The 13,481-nt window shown below is 43.0% G+C and overlaps 1 long non-coding RNA gene across 4 annotated transcripts in view; it reads right to left on the minus strand.

The window, feature by feature from the left end:
• Positions 1 to 227: 227 nt before the first annotated feature.
• Positions 228 to 13,481, minus strand: part of LOC129372706 (uncharacterized) — a 49,888-nt gene continuing 36,634 nt past the window's right edge. For all 4 annotated transcript variants that reach the window (XR_008607281.1, XR_008607279.1, XR_008607278.1 and 1 more), the window contains exon 4: positions 228 to 1,296. This is a non-coding gene — a long non-coding RNA (uncharacterized LOC129372706). The remainder of the gene's footprint in view (positions 1,297 to 13,481) is intronic.

Genomic DNA, 13,481 nt, shown 5'->3' on the forward strand with positions numbered 1-13,481 from the left:
TTCTTCAAAGCACAATAAACTAAAGCAGAAAAACGAGGCTGTATATTAAAAAGGGGAAAGAACTTGTTACATAAGCACCTCACTTTCTGTCAAACATAAAGAAGAATATTGGAGTGGAACAAGAAAATTAATTTTGAACATGCATTCCAGGAAACGTATTTCCTGGATACAAAGAAACATTTGAAGAATAAAGAAAAAACCAAAAAACAAACAAAGGAGGCAGCAGGTTTGTTATTTCACATTTTTATCAGTTTTATTAAAAATTTCAGAATATTATAACAGTAAACTGTGGTTCAAGAAAATCTTACTCATCTCACAATCACAAATATTACACAGCACTCATTTATAACTATTGGTAATGACGTGGAATAAATGTTACCTTTTCTTGCAGTAGCATAATCTCACACTAAAAACAAGAAAGAAAAAATTTAAATTCAAAAGAAATATTTTGACAAAAAAAAAAGAAATAAATTGTTTTCCTCTTACAAAATCCAAAGCACAACATTCTTCACTAAATAGACCTAACATAAGCATTGTTTCTAAAAGTCCAAATATCATTTCATCATTTTGATCTGAGTAATTTTATGCCAATCTTGAAATGGGAGAGAGAAGAGAATAAACCAAGTAAGGCAGGAAATAACCACATTAAAATAACCAGCTGGGTTAACCTGCCACATCTGGAGTCAGAGGAATAATGGAAAGAACTGAAACAGTGACAAAGAAGGATGAAAAAGGACCAAAGTTGATCCTGTAACTGGGAAGAGGCTGGTAAAAGAGGTGAAATAAAATCTCTAAACCTCAATAAAAATAGCAGCATTTTTTTAAATGTGCGATTGTGCTGCTGCAAAAAAAGAAATTATTTTCAGGCCTTTTACTTATCTCTATCAGCCTTTAAAAGTGCCGGGAGCTGTATCTGTAAATGCTGTTTTTAGGGTGGGGGAAAAAATAAAATAGAAATGCAAATTTTATTATTAGCAAAGTCTTATTGCACGATTTTAAACATGACGGACTGCAAGCTACAGACAAATCTGCAGAATGAAAGACAACACAACATAGAAAAAAATTAAATGATTAAACTCACCTTCAGAAGCGGCTCCTTTTTACCTGATGTCTTAAGGACAAGACATGGATTATCTGCCCCAAACGGTGCAGCAAACTGATCAGGTAGGTGGGAAGCTGGAGCAGGCTAACTGTGTAGCTAGCTAAAGGAGGCATGTGTGCCATCTTATTTTTTCAGGCCCAATGTTGAGAAAGGGCCCATTGTTAATCCTCATGGTGGCCTTTCACCGACTGCATCTGCAAATACACCAAATATGGAGAGAGAGAAAAAAACATTGATCAATTTTGAAATCCTAGAAACTTTGTAGATCTCAAGGTTCTTTCCAAACACTGAGAGGATTTCTTACACAAATGCATGAGCAGATTGGTGTACTTTTCAAACATGAGACCGTGCAATTTCTGAGCATGTATCATAACAACTCTGCGCGTGCGTCTGCCAGCCGGGAGCGTGTCATCGCTCCAGACACATAAAACTGTTCAAGTTAACGGCAGGAGGAGGGGTGCGCTGGTACGTTTGTTTGTGCCTCTGTCAGCTGTCTGCATCAATGCCGTGTGCGACCTGGAGCTAGCAGACAGCCAGGGGTTAAAGGTCAGAGCAGAGCCCTGTCTGGGCTTCTTTCCTGACCCCGATGGCTGCGGGCGCTGGCGTGCACTCGCATGCAGAAAACTGGGTGCTTTCGGGGAGGGAGGGCCGGTTCAACCGTCTACCAGACTAATATCACCTCTGGGATTAGGATCCAGACAAAAATAAATTGACCCCACACCCCTCTCTTCCCACACACACACACACACAGATGCCAGATTTGCCTCGTCATAAAATAGGACTCAACCGTGCGGCATGACGCAGACAGACATAGCAGAGGTGCTGAGTCTGAGAGGAACATCTAATTATCTTTTAGAGCTGAGTTAGAGGGAGGAGTGGAGGAGAACAAGGAGGTTCAACTGAGTCAATAACATGCAAGCCAACAGCGTGATACGGTCGTTTTAGCCAGGATGGAGACCAAGAAAACTAATTCTGTAAGGCGGATATTTAAAAATTGAGATCACTATATGATTAAGAAGGAAAAAAATGTAACATATGATAAGGGTTGTGTCTCTGTGGTAACCCAAATTTAGATTTTGCAGCGTAAAATAGCCTGAAGCACAACTAAAACGACATCAGAATGCTTGTAACAGAGAGAAAGTGAGGGGGAGAGAAAAAAAATCCCAAATCAAAGAGATCTCAGCTAAATGAAACAAGGAACAAAAGGTCAAAATCAGAGGCTGCCAAGCCATCGGGAAAACTCGCTAAATAAGCCGGAGTGTTAAGCCCGCTAATCCCCCCGTATTATTGCAACATCTGTGAGGCCTGGAGGGGCTCTGTCAGCGTACGCCGAGACAGATGTAAACAATATCCTGCCTGAGAACGAAGAGGGTTTGTTTAGGTGTCGAAAAAAAAATGCCAACGGTATGCGAAGAGAAGGTTGAAGTGACGCGGCGAATGTAAAGCAGGTGAGCCGGGAGAGACGGGGGAGTTGGAAGAAGCGATGGAAGTGAACGAGTGACAAAAGCTTGATGCATGCAGAAGAGGTAGTGAGAGTGTTTTTTTTTTTTTTTTTTTTTTTTAGTTGTTGGGATACACTTGAAGGTGGTGGGAAAAAAACAAAACAAAACAACAACAAAAAAAAACAGAGGTGACAGCATCCCGGAAAGATGGCACACCTACGGACCAGGCTGACGAGACGCCAGGGAGACGAGGATAATTTATGCAGAGAGTGTCTGGCACCCCGTGAATAGTCCAGAGAACGGAAAGGGGGGTAGGGGGGGCTGCTTGTGGGTGCTAGCAGTGCGAAGGAAGGAAGAGATGCGTGGGGGGTTGCTTTTTTAAATGAGGGGGCTCTGAGGCTGCTCTTTCTGCTCGATTCAGCCGATGCTGTCCGTCTGACGTCCCATTAAGGTTTGGGACAGGACATGTGGAACTAGGCATTGAAGAGGAGCGGGAATGGCGGTGGTGGTGGTGGGCACAGAGGTGAACGAGAGGCTCTTACCACCCACTCCAGTCTACTTCTTCATTTTGACTATATGTATTTGATCCACAGAGCTGCATGTCTGCTAATCTGCATGCTAATTTCCTTTCACCACAAACCAGAACCTCTCCGGGCGCTCACAAGCTTTAGTCTGACTGAATGAGAGGTCATAAGAGCGCTTCAACCGCCTGGCTGGTAAATCAACTCATCGCATTATTGTTTTATGTTGTGGGAGCCCAATTCTGTCCTTAATTCTTTGTTTAAACCTTAAAATTTGCTTTTTATGCAAATGCCTTGACATTGTTGAGGGATTTGCCGTCTTTGATCAAAGAGCCAAAAAATGTCATATGACAGGCCAACGCAAAGTAGTTCATAATTCTGCAATAAGCAAAAAAAAAAAAAAAAAAATCAATAAATAATAATGATAATGTGGTTTTATTTTTTGAATTATCTTACAAATAAAATGGAAAAGTTTGGTGTGCTTTCAACTGAGTCAACACTTATTAAAACTTCTGATTAGAGCATCTGATTTGAAACGCTCTTCTTTGTGAAACAGCTCAGGAGCCGGCTGGATAAAAAGCATCTGTCAGCATTTTTTTCTCAATTTGATAAAGTTTGAACTTTGACTGGGCCATTGCCAAACTTTAACATGGTTTGACCTTTAACACTCCACGGGAGATTTAAGGTCACTATTGTGCTGGAAGGGGAACCTTTCGCCTTTTAGACTTCCATTTTTCTCTCGACTCAAGACCCGTTTCCACAGCACGATGCTGCCAACACTGAGTTTCACAGCGGGCCACGTATCCTACATGGCCTGTGACAAACTGTAAGAGACTCTTCTTTTGACTTTTTTTTTTTCTCTTCCTGAAACTCCTCCATAAGAGTAGTCATTTTGCAAGAAAAAAAAGCAGTGGATTCGACTTCAGACACCCTCCACTGTCACTGTCCCTTGTTCTACGCTTTGCTTCGTACAAACGGTCTGGACCCGCATCTTTTGAGAAATCCAGTTCGATGTAAGAAAGCCCAAATGGAGGACTGAAGGGAGATGAGAACGCAACGGCAAGGCTTAGCGAAACCATGTCTCATTTCTTTTACACTTCACAACTATGTACCGATTTGTGTTGGTCTATCAAACAAAACCCCAAAAAAGCTCAATTCACGTTTCTATTTGTGACAGGAAGAAGGAATGCCTATGAGCAGCACTGTACTGACAAATCTTTTCGTTAGATTCCCTTTTCGTGTGAAAGATTTCCTGCACAAATATCTGAACAGACGGACAGAACCGGAAGAAAATCTCAACAGTGTGACTTCAGGATTATATCAGATAACACAACGAAAAGGTTAGCCACAGGCAGCAGGCCTGACATGTACGGACGTCAGCAGAGGCTGACATCAACCTTTAAAATCGTGGAGTGGTTTTGATTTGAATGTGAGGAGACAGACTGTATGCTTCATCCATTTGAATCCTGGCCAATTGCCAGGTAAAACTGTGCACGTGCGTGCGTGCGTGTGGGCCGAGCGAGAAGCGCAGCAAACAGGGTGATGTTTGAGTCCGGTGATGCAGGCGGACAGTTTAATGACGGTCCTCGCCCTGAAACATTCACACCGGCGGAGCACCTGCTCCGCACTCAGACGTATACAGACCATATGACACGTGCAGCTGTACCTGTGGCGCACGGTGTGGCGTTTTCTGCAAAAGATGAGCAGAACTGGTGAAAATGAAACAGAAAAATGTCTCAACCCTAAAACGAGTTTCAGGCTTTGCCTTCGACACGAAGGACGAGAAACGCTGCATTAAAAACTGTCCTTTGCGAACGCTAATTAAAGCAAGTGTTAGAAGAGCCACGGATGTTTCTTTAAAGAGTGGCGTGAAGTAAAGGGCCATTCATTGGGACGGCAGACACTGGGGCCTTTGTGCTTTCTAGTGTGTGTGTGCAGAGTTGTGCCTGGCTCTGGACTTGCATCTTATTCAGCAGCACTTGCTCAGGTCTGGACTTGAATTTGGTGCCCAAACAAAGACATAGAGCCACCTCATTAAAAAAACATGTCATTGGATCAGACCTAGGCTCAATTGTGAGATTTTTCTCTCCCCCCCACCTCCTCCTTCCACCTACCATAAGCGACCGTGACTGTGCAGAGAGGTTGAATAAGAGGCCGGGTGGAGGCCCGGCGGTGGAGCGCCACGCCTGTGGGAACCTCCCCTTCACAGAGGGGGGTTGCATTTAAAGCTTTGTTGGTGTGTTAACACGGCTTTTTAAAACACCTCTTTATGGACTCGGCTAAGCAAACTGCAGAGCCTGGTTTTCTTGGGACAGAAGGAGAACGTGGAGGAAAAAACCCCCCAAAAAACAGGAGAATGAATAAGGGAGAAGAAACGGTTTTATTTATTATAAAATGCAGAGCCTTGGAAAAGTCTTCGTCATTTATCATGTTTTGTCATTAACACTTTAAGCTGATTTTAAGGTTTTCAGCTTCTTTTTTTTACAAGTAAAATCTGAAAAGTGATGCTAAGTTCTGCTAGGTCAGTGTACTTTCTAGAACTATTTTCCCCACTTCAAGTTTTTCAGGGTAGGTTTCCACAATGTTTGTTCATTTTATCTTGGTTCTCAGATGGATTTAGATCTGGATATTCAGTGAATCAGCCACATCTTTAGGGGCTTTTAGTATTTAAAAAAAATTAACTGAGCAGAACATCTAAACCCCCTTGTCTTCCATCTTCTCTTATTGCAAAGCTTTGAAATTTTTACTTATTTGATATAAAGGTTAGGTTTTTAAACATAATGGTTGATTACAGCATGTTTTTGAGGTTTTCTTCTAGGATCCCCCTGTATTTCGCTCTGTATTTCCCAGTCTCTCCTGAAGTTAAGCATCCCCTCAGCCTGATGCTGCCTCCGCCAGTAGGGAAGATGACGTATAGGGTGAAGTAGAGTGCTGCATTGGTATTTTGGTTGTGGGCCATTTTGATCTCATCTGACCTTTTCCTTCAGCTTCACTGCTGTGCTCCGCTCTGTGTCGGTCTTTTTTACACAAAATAAAAATAAAACACGATGAACTTTGAAGAGTGAAATATGAATAATTTGCCGTGCAAATCGTAGTTAAACCAAGTGTGAATATTGTTGTCATTCGACCAAAATAACTCGGCCAAGTGCAGAGGAGAGGGAACTTGGCTGCTGCTGAGTGCAGCACAACCCGGTCACTGACAAACTGCTCCTTGTCCCCGTGTCCTCTGACACAGTCAGCACACATGTTTACCCAGAGGACCACAGTCATCCTGCAGGTGAAACAATAGCTTTGTTGCGAGCACAAGCATGTGCTTGTGTGTGCGCACGTGTGTGTGACCAACACGGCCCTGCTTGAGAACCCTGTGCTGGAGACTTAGTCAGTCTCCCAGGGCTTCTGAGATGACAGTGAAACGAATGGCAATGAACTTGAGACAAGTTCACAATGTTAGAGAGGAGGCAGAGCAGAGCAGCACAGCTTCCTTGTGTGCATAATGTGTGTGTGAGTGTAATGAGGATGCACTCAGGGAGCATCGCGGTATGTGCGGCGTGTCGAGCCGCAGCGAGGAGCACCCACTCAGATGAAAATGTGCATGCACGTCTCCCCGAGTCTCCCCTCCCTTTCCCCTCTCGCCATGCATACGCAGCAAGGACCCCACTCTCGCTGTTCCGATGCTGTCCGCTGAGTGCCTGACGAAAAAGCAAAAGCGACAAAAGGGGTCCACACGGCTAAAGGCGAGAAAAAGAAAACGCACGTTTGTTAAACAAAGGATTTAATAGGGGTTTCTCAGACACATCAGTGGGGGTTCACCTCGCAGTATGCGTCACCGGACGTGCTGCTATTTTCGCTATGTGTAACCAAAATGGGTGGAGAGATGGGGTGGTGGAGGAGAAGAGCCGGGGGGTGGGAGGGATGTACCTACAGCTGCCACATCCACACAGGCATGATGGTTTGCAGAGGGCAGAGAATGCATCTGAATACATTTACATAGCGATGGTGGCATGTTGACAGAAGTGCTGCTGAGAACGCTTTGAGCTCATCACTGTCCTCAAAAAAGTAAAGGAACGGTTGTAAGGAGGGCGCGCTGGAGGGGATGGCTGCTAAGAGTGGAGAAACCGTCACTTTTTCCTCAGAAGAATCAGGAGAGACGGTGCGCCTTATCTACTCCGGAGGAGGCTCCGTCACAATGGGCCTTCCTTATGGTAGAAATAGAAATAAAGTATATGAACTGCAAACACACTCATAGTAAAACAAACAAACAAATAAAAAACAATGAGTCCTGAAGCAGAATGTTGTGGCATGATGCTGAAAGAAAAAACAAATCAAAAAACCCCATCAAAATTGAATATGCATGAAGAAATGTCTTTATGCACAGAATCTTATAGTATGTATGTTTATGTGTACAGAAACAGTAAAACCTTTCCTCTGTGGATTGTAAATGTAATTTTAATAAGTATGAAAGTATTTCGCATATGGGGATTTTAAAATTTATAGACGTGAGTAAACGATCAATAGGTTTTATAATAAACATAAATTAGAAAACAGAGCAATAGTATTTGTTGACATTATGAAACAGTTTCCTGGGTGACTGTAAAACACAATTCTGATTTTTAACGCACAGACCAGTAACACAATACAACAGTCAGACTCCTAGTGTTTCACTAGGAAGTGAAGTGGAAGGAAGAGAGTTTTCTTTTATTTCTAATAAAATCTAAAATAATGTTGCTAACCTATCAATAGGCCTCTTGTCTTTTTACTATATTGTACTTATTCAGCACATTGCAAAACCACTGAACATTTTGAAGTTTTACCGCGTCATAACTACATATTTTGATGTATTTTTATGAGGATTTTCACGACTTGAACGAAAAAACGTAGCCTATATTTGCAACACTGAAGGAAAACGAATCATGTTTTCTAACATGTTTTGCAAACTAAAAACGTGAAAGTGTGGCGTGTTTTATATTCAGAACCCCCCCCCGGAATATACTCTTCCTTGAACTTCAAGATATAAATTGAATTGCCGTATGTTTCCACCAACTTTTCACACCTACAAACTGGAATTTTGGCCCCTTCTTCTTTGCAAAATACCAGTTCGTTCAGTCACATCAGCATCAATTTAGTATTGTTGCCAGATTTCAATCAGACTTCAATCTGGGTGTTGCTTACTGAGCAGTAAGCTCTGATTTCATTGTTGCTCTGGCTGCGAGTTTAGGGAAAGTGTTCCTCCTGTCCTCATCTAAAGCTTTTAAAAGGTTCTCTTCCAGGATTGCATCATATTGAACTCTTTCCAGTGCAGATCTGCTGCCTTGAACGCCGAAGAAAAACATCCTCAGAAAATCATGCTGCCAACAAAATGTCCACATTCCACGCAACGTGTAGTTTTAGTTTTTCACGGCACATAACATTTTGGATGCAGGCTTAAAAATTGGATTTTAATCTAATCTCACCAGAGCAGCTCCTTTCACATCTCCTGAATTATTAGTGGAAAACTACAAATGCTAATTTTAATGTTTTTCTTTCAACAGCAGCTGTCCTTTTGCTACCCTTCCATAAATGGCAGATAAAACAGTCTAAATACAAAAGAATATCACTTTTTTAAAAAAAATTTGCATTCAGTACTCACATTAAAAAAAAGACATTTAAAAAGATTTTAATCAAATGTAAACCTGAGCACAGCCCTGGGTGCAGAGCAGGTTTGTTTTATGGAGAAAGTCACTTTAATTTTGAAAAGCAAAACAGGAAGGTAGCAGAAGGAGCGCTGCGATAAACCTCTTGCAGATATAGTCAGCTAACGAAACCATCCTGTCAGATCATTGCCTGAGGAGAGCAGGAGGGGGAAGGAGAGACGGCAAGAAGGGGAAGAGAGCAAAACAGGGGTGAAAAGGGTCAGCAGGGAGGAAGGCTAAACCCCAGAAGCAAGCAAAAGATTGTGTGTGTAGTGCATTTATATTTTAGCATGAGTGTGTGTGCGTGAGTGCGTGGGTGTGCATGTGTGTCAACCCCAGCTGGGCAGACATTTACTTGACATGCTGATAGGGATTTAAGCAGTGGGTGGGAGTTGTATCTGACCAAGGTGAGTGAATGAGCGGAGAAGGGGAGCCTGTGGGGATTGGATGATGATAGGAGGAGGGGGCGGTGGCAGCAGGGGTGGCGGTGGTGGAGAGAGCAGGAGGGTTAGGGATTTTTATTTTTTTTATTTGGACCAGAGGGGCTCACAAAACTGCTGTTACTAAGCTTGATTTCAGAGCGAGTTGAGATGATTAGAAGACGGGGGCAGAAACGTGCGGGGAAACGAGGACGAGGGAGGTGGGTTTTTGTAGAGGGGGAACCCTCCAGGCTGTCCAGGAGAAGGGGGACTGGTCTATTGAGGTGATGAGGGAAAGAGGGTCCTTCTTTCAGACGCTCTAATGAAGCATAAGTCCATGGTGGAGAATGAAAGCAGGCAACTGCTGTGCGTGTTAGCTTGGTGCCTGAGCTCCTCCACATTTCTCTCCTCCGTTTCCCTTCCTCACGTTTCCACAACCCGTCGTTCTCCTCTCCTCCCCTCGAGCGGGGCGTCCCTCCTCTTAAAGGGCTGTTGATTCTCAAACGCAGTGTGCGTAGTGGGCGTCAACTCTCAGGCTCAGCAGCTGAATGATTTGATGGAAGAACCAACTAGATTTCACCTAAAAGGAGTCGCTGAGTGATTTTATTAAGACTATGTGAAACACACGCTGGAGAAACAACTAAGCCAATTTCAGATCACTGATCACTTTTTTTTTTTTTGTCCTTGACATGGACAAAACAAAACAGATCGATGATTGAACTGAAGAAAACCCGAGCACAAAACCCTCAGCACCAACAACTACAGAGCACAGAAAACAGATATTTGAACCGCCCTGATCAGACTTTTGCGGCAGATTTCCAATCTGTGGGTTTCATAAAGCTTTTACCTGCAGCTCTCTTTAACAACGCTAAGACAGGAGCATATAAAAACAGTTTGAAACACCTTTTACTACCCTTGTGCTATAAGGGGGAAGTCAATATTTGTAGTGGGAGCAGATTTGCAATATCACAAGAAAAGTCACTCTAGAAGAGGGTTTGGGAAGACGAAATGATAACCGGGCTTACTGGTTAGCATAGTTAGTGTTACCAATCCCTGTACAAAGTGAAACATAACATTAAATCAGACAATTTCAAAAGATTGATGACATTTGAAAAGCTGAGATTGAAAGGATAAGACGAAGCGTCTTTGTGTAAAAGTCGTTCTGGTGTCACACAGCCAAAGCCATAGATATGTCTCAACATGTCACATTAAATCATTTCCTTTCAATGAGTTGCTTTTCTCTGCTTCCTCTAGGTTTATTTTGAAAAACCTCATTTTTACAAAATAAGCCTAACTTTTAGTTAGGTTCTGCACTGAAGAGAGTTATTGTCAAAGTCACTTGTTAACTCATGCTTATGCATGGTGCATTTACAAACTAGGTGAAAAAACAAAACAAAGAAACAGTTTTTCCATTGATCACCAGTCAAGGCCAATAAAAGATCCGTAAGATTATCAACCTCCAGTGATCTGATGTGGTTAAAGAACACCAACGGGATTCTGAAATTCACCCTGGAGGAACTGAACCTCCTGAGGAAACCGAAACGATCATTTGCAACGAGCCTCACAACCTTCTGCAGGGCTGTGGTTGGCAGCGTGTTGAAGCAATGCATTAACATGTGGAGTTCCTTGTGCAACATGGCAGACAAGAGGACACTGCGGAGGAAAGTGTGGGGCAATGAGAAGGTCACTGGAGTATCTCTACCCTCTTTCCATGACACGTTTTAGCGTCGCAGAAGGAGTTTTGAAGTGCTGCCATCAGGCGAGCAAAACACCAAAATGAGAAGCAGAACAGTCAAAGTGCAAAAAACAATCTCGCCCCCTATCTGTTAAAATATGGTTGTAAATGTGTGGTTGCAAACCTCACATTTGCAACCATGTCTTGGATCAGTTTAATTTATCTCTGGTTTTCCAACTGTTGGATTATTCTACCATGTTTTAAATCCCCGTCTTATTCTGTTGTCTGCAAATTAGCATGCAATGAAATGCCAGTAAATTGATTTGAACAATTTTTTAATGTTTTTTCAAACGAAAGATCCAGTCAAAGCACTCAAAAGTGATGCATGTAATGAAAGAGCTACATGTCTGTCGGAGGCGTGCACAGGCGATGAACCCTGAGCCGACATGTTAAATTACAGAAGGCAGCAGACTGAGACAGACAAGAGGGGCTGTCAAAGCGTCTGACTTGGTTTGACCGCGTTCGGTGTGGAGGGTGTTTGACCGTGGGCTCGACTGGGCTGAGGGGACTGATTTCTGGGACGATTCTGGCTCTGGGCCGAATGGAGACTGGCCAAAGGGCTGACTGGAGGGGGTTCAGATTCCCCTTCTTCCTCCCCACTCTGCTCATCCCCGGAGCGAGGCAATAAGAAGCAGCTTATAAAATAAGCAAACACAGAGGCAGCTTTCAGACAAGCCAAACAGTGAGATCCACGCCGCTGCACGCTGATCCACGCCGCGATGATGACCCCCTTGGCCCCCTCTCCCTCTAACCTTGACCCTTGAGGTCCTTCTTAACCTATTTCTGAATGGAAGTGGGTGCAGCTGGGGTGTCTAGCCGCAAACTAATCACAACCCCCTCCCTCGTTGTGGAGGTTGTTCCCACGCCTCCTCTGACCAAAGCGCTGTCTGTCCATTTGAATTGCCGGGCTGAATATTTATGTGGCTGCCTGTCTTTGAGTAAAAGTGAAAAAAAAAAAAAACACCATACTGAGTGGTTTAAAATAATTTTCTTTTTCGATTAAATTTGGGAGGGTTTTTTGATTTATTTGATTTATTTTTTTGCTTATTCTAACACGGCAATGTTCCTTTCTGGTTTATGCCTCAGCTTCCATCTGTCAGTCTCTCTCCATGGCCCCAATAATCTATTCAGCCTGAGCACACAAGCGCGCCGTATAATGTACATGCAACAATGTGAGCGTGAAGGCTCATACACGTCATTCGGCGGGGGGTTCAAACCCCACCACCTTCACATTTTCATTACGGCCAAGTCCCGGGCCCGTGTCGCACAGCAGCGTGGCCTTTTGCTTGGCGGGCAGGCAGTTTAATCACACATGCAGCACTACTCCATTTTCATTTCCTTTTCATACAGCCTCTATTCCACTCCAGCTTCATAATTCTCCCCCCTTCGGAGCTGTCTAGCCCATCTGAGTGTTTGCAGCCTGTTGAAATGACATAATCAGTGACTTGGATAAATGCCTGACTGTTTTTCCCTGAGTCTATAATCAGACTTGGGGGCTCGGCGTTGGAGGAAAGCACGGCAGCCAACACTTGATTCGGGAATTACTTCCTAAGATGGGTAGTTTCACCTAAAGAATGCGCTCAAGCACCAGTGAAATGAAATGGGTTTGGTCTACTGTGCATCATGCTGGTGCTAACCCCTACTTTATACACACACACATATGTAATAGTACTCAAAAATAAAGCTTAACATCATGGAATAGAGACACTAATGTAAAAAGGCTGGTGAAAGATATTGGATAATTTTATTGCTGAATAAAAAAATAATAATTTGATCTATTTTTGAGAGCCAGTGAAAGTAAACACCTAATCTATAGCAGACTGCGCCAGCAGCAACCCTCTTTAGTGTAAAAGTTGCTACAATTGAAAGAACAGTCATAGATTAATATTTTGGTTAAATTAATGTGTTTTACAGATTATTACAAAGCAACCCTCATGCATACCACACCTACACAAAACCACAATAAGCAGTAGATGTGTGCACAGTGATGAGGGAAATAATATGGCCACAGCCCCTACAGGCGATAAAAACATCGTTATAAAATAACAGGGCTGCTATCTACTTTATAAAGAAATACTTGAGAGCATAAAACATGACATGGATATTCAGTTATATCAGGAAATTTGAACACTGTAGAAAAGGTAACGCATTTAACTAAATCAATTCACTAATTGACCTTTTTCACGAGTGTCTACTCGGGTCAGCTCGAGTAGGCTGACCAGAGTAGCCTACTGCTGGTCCCAGTTACGTGGTACCAGTAGGTACTGGTACCAATCCCTTTACCAGTGCCTACTTAGCTGGGATTCCACGTGTGCCATGTCGGACTGAAAACGTGACGTCGGTCATTGATCATTGGTTGCGTCCATTGCAACAATCCGATCACCCATTTCCAAAACTCACAACAGCGACTGGGCATATTTTCTTTTTCAGCAGCTTTAGACAGGAGGTCTAAAGGTGAGAGCCTGTATTTTAAAGATATTACACAAAGAGATAAATAAGACGCTAGTTAATTTGTTTTGGAATAATTTTGCCTCTTAAAGTATACCAACTTGTTTCTGGAAGTGATTTAGCAATGAAGGACAGGCCCTAGCAG

Source organism: Poeciliopsis prolifica, unplaced genomic scaffold, assembly GCF_027474105.1.
Source record: "Poeciliopsis prolifica strain line A6 unplaced genomic scaffold, Auburn_PproV2 SCAFFOLD002, whole genome shotgun sequence".
NCBI lineage: Eukaryota > Metazoa > Chordata > Actinopteri > Cyprinodontiformes > Poeciliidae > Poeciliopsis > Poeciliopsis prolifica.